The 14,740-nt window shown below is 35.3% G+C and overlaps 1 protein-coding gene across 3 annotated transcripts in view; it reads left to right on the top strand.

The window, feature by feature from the left end:
* LOC135835252 (dentin sialophosphoprotein-like) overlaps nt 1-14,740 on the top strand; it is a 196,633-nt gene that overhangs the window by 143,940 nt on the left and 37,953 nt on the right. For all 3 annotated transcript variants that reach the window (XR_010556848.1, XR_010556849.1, XM_065349423.1), the window contains one exon: nt 8,815-9,002. The gene's annotated coding sequence lies outside the window, so the exon portion shown is untranslated. Of the gene's footprint in view, nt 1-8,814; nt 9,003-14,740 lie in introns of those variants that run through there.

Here is a 14,740-nt window from a genome sequence, read left to right as displayed (position 1 = left end):
GTCTATTGTTAATAAATACGCCGCGTAATCCGTCTATATTCGAGCGAATAGAGATGTAATATTAGTCAATGGACCAGGCACACCTGTGCGAATTACAATTCGGAGCCGCTGGTTAATTACGTTAGCCGTGAAAATAGCCAAGAGTTTGAGCGTAGGTACAACAAATGACCACTAGAGAGAGAGAGAAAGAAAAATTCGTGAGATTTTCTATACCAAGGTACACAGAGTAGAGTTATAGATTTGAAATGGCTACAGTCGAGTGTTTCGCGATATAGGTTAAAATTATTACGACTGTTTTGTTTTGCTGCGTGAGTTTGTATTGACGCGATCACGATGGATGGCTGGACTATTGTTATACGAGGACTTTCTTCGAATCTATATCGAATGCAAATATCAAATTATAAGTAGGCACGGGTACTTGAGGCATGCACTTTAGACACAGAATTGTATAGAAAGGGAATTGGAAATTACTCGAGTAGGTACCTCATCTCTCATCGGTATACATGGGAGAGTAAATCGATGTGTAGTGTAGCATTTGCATTGGAAAGTGACCCCGTCAAATGGACATTTGAATCGCGATTTCATCATGATTTATTCGAGATGATGAAATTTCACACGTGTGACCGATCGATCGATCAGTCCATGATATTATATGTGTATACCTACATATTCAAAACCGATAGGAAATTACCAGGTCTAGCCAAAGCATCAATATAATGAAATGTACAATCTATGGTCCATCATCGTAGCAACGAAATTAGGTGAAAATTTGATGAAAATCACCATATTAATGAATAGTTTGATGAAGAGTAAGCATTTGTCCACGCGTAAGTACCCGCTTTATCGCGATTCTAGATCAAGGTATCGAGTCTAAAGCGAGATTTCCTATACACGTTGTAATGATATACCGTGTCGCCGAAGCGGTAACAAGGTTGTAACCGACATATTGAAACGTATATTTTGAATTTCCCGCCTCACTTAGCCGAAGGCCTTCCCTTAGCGTGCGAATTCCACACGACAACGTTCACAATTACAACAGTCGGATGTGAAAACCGCGCTTTTGGGATGAGAATTGAATGCGATGGTCGTGGTCTGAATGATCTATTGAAAAAACTTGGATTAGTATAATTGAAATGCAATTATCAAGTTTTGTTTCAAAATTTCATTTAGTGAGACAACAAAAATTTACAGAAATTCGCGGAAACAGGTTGTTTTTGGTATCATTTGCAATGAAGTAAGTGTTTATTTTTCGAGCAGAACCTTATAGAAGAGTGAGGAGGAAGGGAGTGAATCGAAAATGCAATTGTGGATTTGAAATCAGCAATGCATTGATTGTACGATTTTCAATTTTATAAAATTTCAAGGACTACTCATTGAACAGCCCAGGAGGCTCGTATCGCAAAAATAAGCTGAAATTCGAAATCAAAACTTCTAAAGACCCCAACAAATCGTGAATCCCACGAGTCGTACAATTTTTTCAAAATTTGATAGGCTTGTAGTACAAAAACCGTGGGAACTCTAATCTAGAAACCGATCGAAATTCGAAAACTCAAGAAATGATATGGAACATGACATGATTATCAATTTTTTTTCCACAATTGACTGAAAGGAGGGGGCACAGTGATCCACATGAAAAACTCATTCGGATAATATGAAAAAAATTCAGCGGAATTATGCAAAAAAAACCAGAAAATATTCTGCAAACAAGCATATACTTCCACCTCCAAATGTCACCTTTTGCCTGTTTACGAAGAAATAGTCCGGCATATGACAATAGGAGTAATTGCACCCCAACCGCCGATCCTCCGAGACAACTTTTTTCTTAAAGGGGACATCCTAAGGAACATTTTAAAGCAAACTTGCCCAAAAAAAGTTGGCCTTACTTACAAAATGGCGGCCATTTTGATTGACAGGTCAGCCGAAATCTCAGATTTTGCGTATCAACATAGGACTTGCACGAAATTTCTCAAATCTCACAAAGGTAGGTCGAAAGATCATGCAAAAATTCATCACCTGTCAAAATCTCAAGTGCTAAAGTGCGTTTTTCGATTTTTGGCGAATTCTTGAAAATCCCATTTAGGCTGAAACTGAGGGAAAAAATCAAAATTTTACCAAATTGACAAAGAAAGCTGAAATTTGGGACATACCCTACTTTCGACCTGCCAAATCGATTGGAAACGGGTTCAACCCGTTTTGAGCAGTTCTGGAGCCTCCAGCAGATTTTTGAAACTCGAAATTCCCACAAAATTCTATCAAATTGTAGTTGTAAAGCTGAAATTTATTCTAAAAACTAATTTCAATACGCTACGAAGTACTGTGCAGGGAAATTTCAAGTCGTTTTGGAGCCTCCAGCAACTTTTTTGAAAATTACTGCAGCCTCCAGTAGATTTTTGAAACTTGAAATTCCCGCAACATTATTTATCAAATGGAGTTGGCAAGCTGAAATTTACTTCGCAGACTAGCTACATGTGGTTTCGAATGGTTTTGAAGCTTCCGGCTACTTTTAGGAAGTTTCAATTTTCCAAAAAAACCTCCATACAACATTTCAAAAAGTAGCTGGAGCCTCCAAAATGACTTGAAATCCACCAGCAGTGAACTTCGTATAGCGTATTGAAGTTAATTTGCAGAATGAATTTCGACTCTCCATCTCAGTTTGATGAAATTTTGGGGAAATTTCGAGTTTCAAAAATCTACTGGAGGCTCCAGTAATTTTCAACAAAGTTGCTGGAGGATCTAAAATGACCTGAACCCACCTGAAGTCGTCTTCAGAGGTGGTTAACATTGTAGTGTAGAGTAAATTTCAGCTTTCCATCTCCATTTTGATGAAATTTTGTGAAAATTTAAAGTTTCAAAAATCTGCTGGAGGCTTCAGGAATTTTCAAAAAGTCGCTGGAGGCTACAAAACGACTTGAAATTCACCTGCGCAGTACCCTGTAGCTCTGAAAAATGACCTATGAACGTAAAATGAAAAATGCAACATAAATATCTAAAGCTATAGGTTTTTGAGGACGCTGACTACAATTTCATCAACTATTAACCTCTTATAGACCAAAACTAATCTCACAAGGGTAGGAGCAGCAGAAGATATAGTATTCAAAAATGCCCAAAAATGCAATGCGGTATCAAATTATGGGTTTTTGAGGATGCTGATTTCAATTTCATCGACCATTTCCTACAATACAGATTGGAATAAAATTCAACAAGCGATACGCAAATCGCTGATTGCAAGATAGTTTTTGCGTTTGTTTTTCATTTTTTGATACTTTTACTGTATTTACAGTGATGTGATATTATTCGATATTGTCAAAATATCGACTGTTTCATTTTCAATTGAATCAAAATATTTCGATTTGTTTAATAAAAAAAAAAAAAACAAACTAATGCGAAATTGCAAATTTTACTTGGAATTGAACGGGTTTTGGGAAAATTTCTATCTGAACATATGTAAATTGAAAAGGATAAAATCTCCTATCAATTGGTCCCATTTTTTTTTTCAGCTTCGTACAGAAATGACGATTTTCAGTATTTTTATGGACAGATTTCTTTGTATGTTAAATTTAAATTGAAATTACACCAAAATTTTGAGGGAACACAATGGTAGCCCAAAATAGTCCAGAATTTTATCCTCTTTCAAACTGATGGTTTTTTACCGAAAGCGGCGTTACCGTTGAGAATTTTCTTGAGCCCAAATTTGTAAAAAGTAGTTACTATTTCGGTAAAAAAAAAAAAAAAAAAAACATTAGAACGAGAATAAAATTTCGTACATTTTGGACCTATGTGATCCCTCAAAATTTTGGGTAATTTCAAGTTTCAAAATTAAAAATTGACATACAAAAAAATCTGTCCATAAAAAGATTGTAAAAATCTCATTTCAGTATGAAATTGAAAAAAAATTGTGCCAATTAATAGGAAAATTCATCTTTTTCGATAAACCATACTAGGAAAAATATTTTTTCTGTTCAGTTTTCCAACATTTCACATATTCAAAGGGAATTCTTTGAAAAGTACAACTTTTACGCGATATTTGGTCCAAAATTGATGAAAAATGTAAGTTGATAAGACCAAATCCGCCATGTTGTGACGTCACTGTCAGTCTAGTATCGTCTATTTATGTGTCGAGACAAAAATTTTCTCAAACCACCTCAGTTCTAAAAAAAAAAAAAAAATGAAAATAAATAGGTATTTAATATCCGCATTTTACAACCTCATATTATTACATCTGAACTGACGGATGTGAAACCGCGCTTTTGGGATGAGAATTGAATGCGATGGTCGAGGTTTGAATGAACTATTGAAAAAACGTGGATTAGTATTGTTAAAATGCAATTAAAAACAGTATTGAATAGGTTGGTTTGGTACCTATACCTACATTTCAAATGAAGTAAGTGTTTATTTTTCGAGCAGAACCTTATGGAAGAGTGGGGGGAGGGAGTGAATCGAAAACGCAATTGTAAATTTGAAATCAGCAATGCATTAATTGTACTACATATTTTCAATTTTACAAAATCTCAAGAATTATACTCATTGAAGAGCCCAGGAGGCTCTGAAAACCACAACAAACCATAAAAATCACAAGAGTCATACAATAATTTTTTCAACAGTTGACTGAAAAGGGGGGAGGGACACAGTAATCCACATGAAAAACTCAGTCAGACATGAAAAAAATTCAACAGCATTATACAAAAGAACACTGAAAATATTTTGCACCAAGCGTGTACTTTTACCTGCAAATGTCACTTTTTGCCTGTTATCGAAGAAATGGAGGGGGGAAAAGGTAGCCCTGAAAAATAACCTAGGAACGTGAATTGATGAAAAATGCAATATAGGTATCGACGAAATAATATAGGTTTTTGAAGACGCTGACTATAACTTCATCAACTACTAACCCCTTATAGACCAAAAGTAATCTATCACTAGGGTAGGAACAGGAGAAGGTAGGTATGAAATTCAAAAATGTAATGAGGTACCTATCAAATTATGGGTTTTTGAGGGTGCTAATATCAATTTCATCGACCATTTTTCTCTAGTATCGAAAATGATCCCACAAGAGAGACAACCTCACTCAACAAGCGATCAGAGAATCGCTGATTGCAAGATAGTTTTTGCGTTTGTTTTTTGTTTCTTTTTTTTAAATATGTACTCAAATTTACTAATTACAGCGATGTGATATTATCGATATTGTCAAAATATCAACTATTTCATATTCAATTAAATCAAAAATATTGCGATTTGTTTAGTAAAAAAACCAATGCAAATTTTTTTTGAAATGAAAGGGGTTCGAAAATTTTTTTGTCCGGACATCAATTGAAGAAGATAAAATTTCCTATCAATTGGTCCCATTTTTTTTTCAATTTTGAACAGAAATTCCGATTTTTACGTTCTCTTTATGAACAGATTTTTTTGTAATGTTAATTTTAAATTGAAATTGCGCAAAATTTTGAGGGAACACAAAGGTAACCCAAAATGTTCAGAATTGTATCCTCTTTCAAAATGATGTTTTTTTTTACCAAAAGCGTTAGCGTTTACCGTTGAAAAGTTTCTAAAGCTAGCAAAGTTGTAAAAAGTAGTTACTTTGAATGAGAATAAAATATTGAATATTTTGGTTTATTACTTAAATTACACTAACTATGTGTTCTCTCAAAATTTCGGGTAATTTCAATTTTTAATTCAAAATTGGCTTACAAAAAAAATCTGTCCATGAAAAGAATGTAAAAATTTCCATATCTGTATGAAATTGAAAAAATTTTCCAAAACCACTTCAGTTCCAAGAAAAATGGGCGGTTGAAAAGAATTAAAAATAAATATTCAATATCCGCATTTATACCTACATTTCACATGTACCTAGCAAACTTAAAAACGAACCAAAAGCCTATGAATTGAAAAACTTGATCAAAAAAGTGAAAACTAGGTAGGTCTAGGTACTTATACAAATTATCGAAGATTTTTGACTCCTATTTTAAACAAGTACCTAGGATTTTTCATGTATAATTCAATACCGTATAACTAACTACTTACATTGGTTTATGAAAATTTGTGGTTTCGAGACTTTCCTCCGAAGCTCATTTTGGGGGTTGAGGTCAAAATAGCCTCCAAAAATGAGTTCTGCACCTTCAAAATCACACACTTTGGTACCTGCTATGATGTTATTTTTGAAAATTTTCGATTTTGAACCTTCCCTTCGGAGCTCATTTTGGGATCTGAGGTCAATTGCATTCAATAACTAATTCTGCACCCTGAAAATCTTACATTTTGATGGTATCGATGTATTTTTCGAAATTTTTCAATTTTTTACTTCTCCATTGGAACCATTTCAGGGTTTAGGGTCAAATCTTCGCAAAAATGAATTCTGCGCCTTTGAAAATCCTGACTTTGATACCCCCGAGTTGAACTTTTTTCACATTTTCAATTTTAAGTACATCATCCACTTGCAGCCTATTTCGAGTTTTGGGGTCAAGAGGTCATTTGGAATAGAATCTGCGCCGCTAAGAATCCCCAAAATCAGTGTTGCAACTTTCTACATGTGCTAAACTCTGGGTTTATCCGGATATTTCAACCAGAGAACGTTGAATGAAAGGTAAATGAGCTCACAGTAGAACAGTACTTCCAAAAATGTGCTTTTGATAAGTATACGTACAAGCAACGTCTTCAGCACATTTTCCCGATGAATCCCTAAATCAAGACACCTGACATCAGCTAATCGCCACTGATTGCACAATAGTTTTTGCATTTGCTTTCAACATATTGGTTGATGGTTCTAAAATTTTGTTAAAAAATTATCAATTTAAAAAAAAAATCTGAATTTAAACTAGTCGGGTTGACGAAAAATCTAGTTTGATCTTCTTAGCAATGAGTATCAGGGCCACACGATACATTCAATTGACACGAATAGTTCTGCTGTCGTAATTAAATTCAAATAAAAAATTCAACAATTCGTAATTTTTACGAATACCAAACAAGTTATCTCTTCTTCATGCCATACAACCGATAACATGTTTAGTTCGAGTTTCCCAGAAAACAGTGATATATGTATGTATGGGTAATTCTCAGAAAAAGGTAAAATTCGTGTACATGGCAAATTTCTCAACGGTTTTAGCATGAATTTTTTTTTTTTTTTTTTGGTCCATTCAAGAATGACCCCGCACACATTTCACACATGGTATTGAGGTTTTTAGACCCTCCTTTCATTGGTGTACATTTGATTTTATACCCCAAATGTCCTTCGACTTGGCTGTCACACATCATGTTTTTGAAAATGAATGTTATAAAGTGTCATGAACTTTATTTTTTTTTGGAAAAATTGACACATTCTCATTATCATAGAACATGAAGGTCTCTTATTGTGCAAATTGCAATTGCAATAAGTCTATAAGAAGCTCACAATTCACATTTGAAAACTGTCACACACTTTTTGCGCAAATTTTCGAGCAATTTTCAATTATTTTTGGTAGCTTCCCAATCCAACATTTTTTTCTGGTGAGTGGCTGCACTGGTTCACTGTTCTCATAGAAATGTTACCCCGCACCGTTCTTTTTAAAAACTACATTACAGCTCGTTCTGATCGTACTTATCTGTGAAGTTTTGATATTTCGCAAAATCTGTGTCCTTCGGCTTGGTGTTTTCATTTACGCCAATGAACCCGCCAAAAACGATAATTGAGAAAGGGAAGTTATTCTACATGATAAGTACACATTTATTACGTGTTAAAAATTGAATAATGTCCAGTAGGTAAGGCTAGAAACGAAAAAACGTTGAGATTGTCCTTCGGCTTGTCCAGCGCCCATTTGTCCTTCGACTTGGCCAAATTTCAGACAGCTGTACTTTTATCGCGCTAGTCGGCATATTACACGATAATACAAGCAAAATTTTACATTTTCTCCCTCCCCACACTTCACCTCTACCCCTACCAAAAAAATAAGTCCAGATTCGAACTCTGCGGCCTGAAAAACATAAATCGACATATTACTCGATAATATAAGCAAAATTTGACATTTTCCCCCTCTCCACGCCTCACCCTCCACCTCTACAAAAAAAATAACTCCAGATTCGAATTCTACGACCTTGAAAACATGTCAATCGACATATTACACATCGATGAGGGTCGAATTCTAATTATCGCCGTTTTAGGGGGGCGGGGGTCCACAGTGGGGGGGATTGAATTGAGGCCAACACTGGAAAAGGGATCTGGGACACATATACAAATGATTCCCACTTGAAATTTTCCAAAAAAATGATTTTCGTTTTTCAAAATTATGCATATCAAAATCGACCCTTTTTCTGAGAATTACCCGTATACGCTTTCGAGAGCGTATGATTCTCATTCTGAAAGCTATTCGACACTAAAATTAGAAATAAGCCCCCGCGAGTAGGTCATGAATAGAAAGAAGTTGGACCCAAAATAATCAAAAATGGAATACACACCCTGCAAAGTAGAGATTTTCAGAGGCGTTGATTCTCAATCCGATGACTTATTCACTTTTATAATCAAACATGATCCCTCAGGGAAGGAATGGGGGCTCGAAATATTGAAAAATGCGGCCCCTCTAAGAAGCCCAGTTGCCAATTCATGATCGTAATGGTTCTCAAAATCAGATTCAACGCAATCGAAAATATAATTCGCAATCATCTAAGTCACTGTTTATAATGGTTCAATTTTTTCACTCCTCCCTCCCTTTGGATGGCCAATTTTTGCATGAAAATAAAATCAAAATTTCAATTCGCAACAAAGACGTCATTTTTCAAGCTCAATAATAACGTATTTTTGACATTATTTTTCTTCTTTTTTATAAAACGAAGAATTTCAATTTTTTGTTTCAGGATATAAATGAAAAAAATGTCGTCGCTACAGTTTGATCGATCGATAAATATGCAAATTTTCAAGGACATCTCGATCCTGCTCATTTGATAGCGATTATTCTCGCACCCACGCTGGCGATAAATGATCCGCGAGTCGATGAATTTGTGCACTAGACGCAGAAAGAGAGCAGAATAAATACCAATATAAGGTGAGTTTATGGTACTTTTTTAACCTAATTCTAATGAATATGGGTTTTATCGTAAAACCAAGTGCATATGTTTACCATTCATACGGGTGAAAACGAAGGGAAAAAGTACTCCGGTCATATGGTTAATTAACGCTGCATGATGTTGACTTCTGTGTAAGGATTTAAAACAACCAGTATATTTTATTGGTAGACATAATACACGTGAGGTTACCAAAATGAGGTACGATGTACCTAAACCTTTTGTAAATGCCAAAACACTGTGATTATTAGTGCTATACCGTGATATTTTCGGCGATAAGGTCGAAAAATTTAACAGAAATGCCACAAAACCAGTTACAAGAATCTTCATAATCACTTACCAAAAAAAAAAACAAAAATAAATCAGGTAAGCCATTATTATTGTTTGTATTTTATAACTCGAAGAACAGATCACAAGACGTTAGGTATTTATAAACAATTATGATAAAAAAAAACTTCAAATCGAAAAACTGCACGACACAGGAGAAAATGAACCCTTGACTACACAAGTGAGAGATACTTCCAGCTCCACAGCTTCCAAGGAAATCATAACCTATTGAGCTTTACTCAAATCTGAACTCAATATTTCACATAAACAATACCAATTTCGACGCTTCTCCAAACTCTTCTATCAAAATTGAAAACATGCCACAAAATTTAATTGGAGAGATTTCTTCCTCGGTCCAAAATTAATTCACCTACGACCTAGAATTTTCGTTCACCACTTTGTCGTGAGACTCGACGAACAAATTTCAAGGCCCCTTTGCTCTTCCTGGGCACGCCAATGAACTCCACATTGTGAATTTCAAGACCACCGTCGACGTCGTCCGAGTCTGTTTTCAGTTTTCGCATCACACATTGAAAGAGAACGAGAATGAGAGTGAGAGGAATCGAGTCGCGGAAATGAGAACGTGAGCATCATCAGCGTCTTTCCGACACTCGTAATTAATCCGTTTCATGTAGAGCGAAAATTTAATCATTACTATTCAATGAACGCACCGTTGAGTAACAAATTCACATTACGCTGTATATGTATGTATACGAATAGTAAGTAGATACAAAATACAAATCACATATAAATGTGTACCATATTCTTCACAATCAACGTAGCTATAACGTGTCCATATTCGTTATAATCAAGCCGAATCTATGCCTACAATAACGCGCACCTACCTACTTCTGGGTAGGTAATGGGTGTTGGGTGCTAACTACCGAAAAAAAAATGCTTACAAAAATAACCACACGTTCATCCAAGTGTGTACACAAACACATCGTGTAGATGTAGAATTGCAGTATGCACACAAATTAGAAAAGAAAGTGTTTCCGAGTACTCAAGGCGCGTATAAAATTTATGCACACAGATCCACACAGATCCATTAAGCGTTAAACTAATTCTTCCGAAGTTCGAACGATCACACTGAGTTAATTTTCTCATCCTGGAAGAGCAACTGGAGGAGATCGAATCAGTAATGAAGTCTACCGAATGAGTAAAAATTATACAGAAACAGGCCGAATAAGTTTTACATTGCAACAGATGTAGATGCAGTAGCCAACGCTTTGAAAGCAGATTGATTAATAAATGAATGAGAAGTTACAGATGCAACATGAGGTTTCTACATCAAATTCTCTAGCGCAGTAATTTTCATGACTGAATTCCAGATCGAAATTGCATTCGAGTGTACATCGAAAAATAACACAAAAAACGAAAATCCGCAGAACCCCTGGCTAATGACAGCCAAACATGATTTTCTGCATAGTCAATGTCAGCCGGCCCTTCCAGGAGTACTTGAAAAAGAATAAAGTTGCATTATCATCAAGAAAAAACTAATCATGAAAGTACAAGTTAGAAGAATATCTTTAACAAAATCATTACCTATAATATGTAATGTGAAAAAATCAGCAGAAGGATTTTTTCATCGTGTGAAAAAGGCGTTGTTCAAAATAGATTTTGCGAGAACCGAGAAGGTGCTAGGGGTACCATTGCACCGAGTCTCCAAGAAGCGAACGAGTTCCAAGGGAAGTGCCTGATACAAAATAACAAGTCATCAGATCTCCGCTGATTACAAAAAGGTTTTTGCTTTATGGTTATATCGATGTACAAAGGGGACAAAAAGTTCTTATTGTCAAAGTCAAACATTATCAGAAATCGTTATTTTCTCAAATTGACGGTTCATGCTCAAATTTTGAGATATTGAAAAAAGTGAAACTACTGCCTAATAAGAAATTCATTTTCCAGGTAAAACTGTTACTACATATTACCATTCGCCTATCCTGAATTTAGTGAGAGGCATTTTAAAAAATTCACAAGACGCTGAAATAAAAGTGGGGTAAATTGCTTCATTTTTTTTTTCGAGCTCGCCTATCTCCTTCAGTTTTGAAGATAGTTTAAATGAATTGGATTTTCAAGAAAAAAAGGTGCTTTGCACATTCAAGGTAATTTCAAGAGCTTAACAATTTTTTATAAATTCCTCCTTTGTTTTAAATTAGGGTAGTTTTCGAAATTCAAAAACGTTGAAAACATGATAGGTACATCTTGTAGGATAGAACTTTCACTCAGAATGATCTATTTTTCACAATTGTGTTCGCTGAATAGCTTTGTTGAATGTAAATGATCGAAAATTTTGGGATCAATTTCTTAGCAGCTGGGAAAGTTGATAACTACTCGCCCATGGTCATCAGATCTAAGACAAAAATTCTCAGCTCCTTCCCTTTAATTTCACTCGAGCTCATTTCAATTTTAATTGAACACATTTCAAAAAATTTCTCAAAATGGAAAAATCAAGCTGAGAAATTCCAAAAAACTAGACCAAATTAATAGAAATAATTCAATTTTTTGTATAGAAAACTCGTTTTTGAAAATTTAGGGTCATTCCAACACTTTTGCTTTCAACTGTCTCTGCAATAATTTGTTCCAACTACATGCAGTCAATCAGCTGGAGAGATCTGAAGGGGGGGGGAGGAAAATCTCAGAGTGATAGTCTGATAGAACACATCTTGATGAACTAATCGTATGCACTTTGACTATATATACATGGACTGCTATCTTCATTGTCGCCGATGAAGCCGAAGTAATAGAGGTACTAGATCGGGAGCATCGGGAATTTTCATGCGCGCGCAGGAATCCCACCCACCCTCGCACCTTCCATTCACGGTGAACCACGGAGCGACGAACACCCTCCTACGTTCCAACGACGGCTACGCTCATGTAACGAAATCTCGCGCATGCTCAGAGCCCATGTCCCGATCTAGTACCTCTATTGCTTTGGCTTCACGATTCCCGTTCAACACAATAGGAGATAGCAGTCCATGTATATATAGTCAAAGCGTATGCATAGATATGCCTGTGTGACTGTGGGTAGATTTTTGTCTCTGGAAGGAAAATTTCCTACACTGATGACTGCTCTGATATTTGAATGGAAAGTGTTATAAGTGACATGAAGGATTTCAGTCTAAAAACCTTTTCTAGTAAGTAATTTTATTTACTGTCCAATCTTCAAGTGATGAAGTGAAAGATGAAATCAAAATTTTGCCACCATCGACGTTGACAACGAGACAAACAGAGAGATAAAATTTCAAGTGCTTCAAACTAGGTAAGATCGGTTGCTGTCTAGAATGCAAAATTTGCCTATTTTTCAATTTATGGCACCGAGTAGCATTACTCATAAATCAAAATAAAGCCTTCTGAGGCATCTGATATTCCAAGATGAAAATAGAAATAACAACATAACAAGCATTGTTGATACTAAAAAAAAATACATGCTAAAATTAAATAAATTGTGTAAAAACAGAAATAGGTAATCAAAGAAAAACAAGTCATAGTTATTCAAACTGCAAATGTCCAAAAATAATTGCTTCTGACAGGATTAAAGTTGAACGAAAAAATCTTGTGGTATAGAGAATTTTTTGAAATTTTGAAAACTCATTATCTAAATTCAAAGATAATCTTCCGTGAAATTCTGAAAAATATGATATCAATTTCATTTTCCAACACATACCTATATTTCTCTCAAGATGATTTGCTTGGGCGAGTAAGATATACGAGTACTTTGGAAGATTATTTGGCGATCTTTTGCGAGCATTCGAATCAATTGATGATGGATACTGTGCCATAATAATAGCGCCTAATCTGTTCGTCATTATGAGATAATAAAATTGAAATATGTGTGTCATGTTATAGAATTATAAGAATGGCTTTTTAGAAGTCATCTGCTGAAACAGTTGACAACGTGTTATCAAAGTTCACATTGTAGGAATTGATGACCACTGAAAAAAGCTTTTGCTTCATGCAGTGGGCTCAGTTTTCAGGAATTCAAAGCACATTGTGTAGCTGTGGAAAAACTTACTGCTCACAGCTCGAAATTACAAAATCGTTTGAGAAGGACATTGAAAAGATGATGTTTTAAACACTGATCAAGCTGAAAATAAATCCATCCTACCGCTTTCTGGCGCGGCGGGTGCGTTCAAAATTAGCAGAAAAACTGTCAAAAAATATTTTGTTTCAATGATACACACGTTATACTGAATTCACCAAAACATTTCAAACCATTTCCAAATACAAGAGTTGTAATCGATTGCACCGAATTCGCCGCTGAAATACCATCTTGTCTGCAATGCCGAACTTTGCTGTACCTAGTACCTACTCAAATTACAAAAGTAAACATACCTACGTTGAAGGTGCTTTTAGGAGTATCGCCATGTGGTGTTATTAGTAATTTTTAAGTAATTTGTATGGAGGTAGGGCATCAGGCAAGCAGATCTTTCTTCAAAGCAATATGATAGATTTATGCAATGTATTATATGTAGATGGTTTCCATCATAAAATTCAAACGCTCGCAAAAGTTCACCAAGTACCTAATCTTCCAAGGTAACTTGCTCACCAAGAAAGTCACGTCAATAGAAATGTTTATGTCAGAAAATTAGCGTTGAATTGTGACATCGAGTTTTCAAAATTTCAAAAAATGCTCTCTATACCACAAATATTTTTTCAACTTTAATTTCCCCAAAAGCAATTATACTCAAACATTTGCAGTTTGAATATTTCTTTCATTATTATTATTATTATTATTTTTTTACACAAATTCATTTTATTTTAGCATGTCTTTTTTCCCTGGTTTTAACAATGCTTGTTATTAATATTTTCATCTTGGAATATCAGATGCCTCAGAAAGTTTTATTTTGTTTTATAATGTTACTTTGGGTGCGTCATAAATTGAAAAATAGATAGGTAACTAAAGGTTTATTGCATTTCGCGACATGAATGCTTGCTGAATGTACGATTTCCAGCAAAATGCAGCTTCAAGCACTCCCAATTTTATCCGTCAGTTCGTTTTGTTGTCCAAAGGGTTAAAATACAACGCAGACCCTTGTTCTCAGACAATGACATGTTGTCCAGGTCAAAAACACAATGGAGTTGCGAAATCTTACTATCGACGGAGTGAAAGACCGTTCATTATGGGAACATTAATTGCAATTTTTCATCAAAGAGCGCAACTCATGATGTCCTCTCTAGTAAGTGATTTTATTGACTGGTTATCCAAGTACTCACTACTTACGTTTCCTATCCTAATTACCTAAGCGCAATACACACAATCCTGTGCAAATTGACGTACTGGCCGAAAGTTGAGATTGCACTGTTCTCTAACTCTTCACCGCGAAAAATCGGTCACAGAGCCAAAAAAAAACCTTCCCAAAAGCTCACCAATGCTGCTTCAAGTAGAAAC

The sequence above is a fragment of the Planococcus citri genome, chromosome 2, assembly GCF_950023065.1.
Source record: "Planococcus citri chromosome 2, ihPlaCitr1.1, whole genome shotgun sequence".
Classification (NCBI taxonomy): Eukaryota; Metazoa; Arthropoda; class Insecta; order Hemiptera; family Pseudococcidae; genus Planococcus; species Planococcus citri.
The sequence above is the reverse complement of the archived record's forward strand: the minus strand, read 5'-3'. Positions and strand labels throughout refer to the sequence as shown.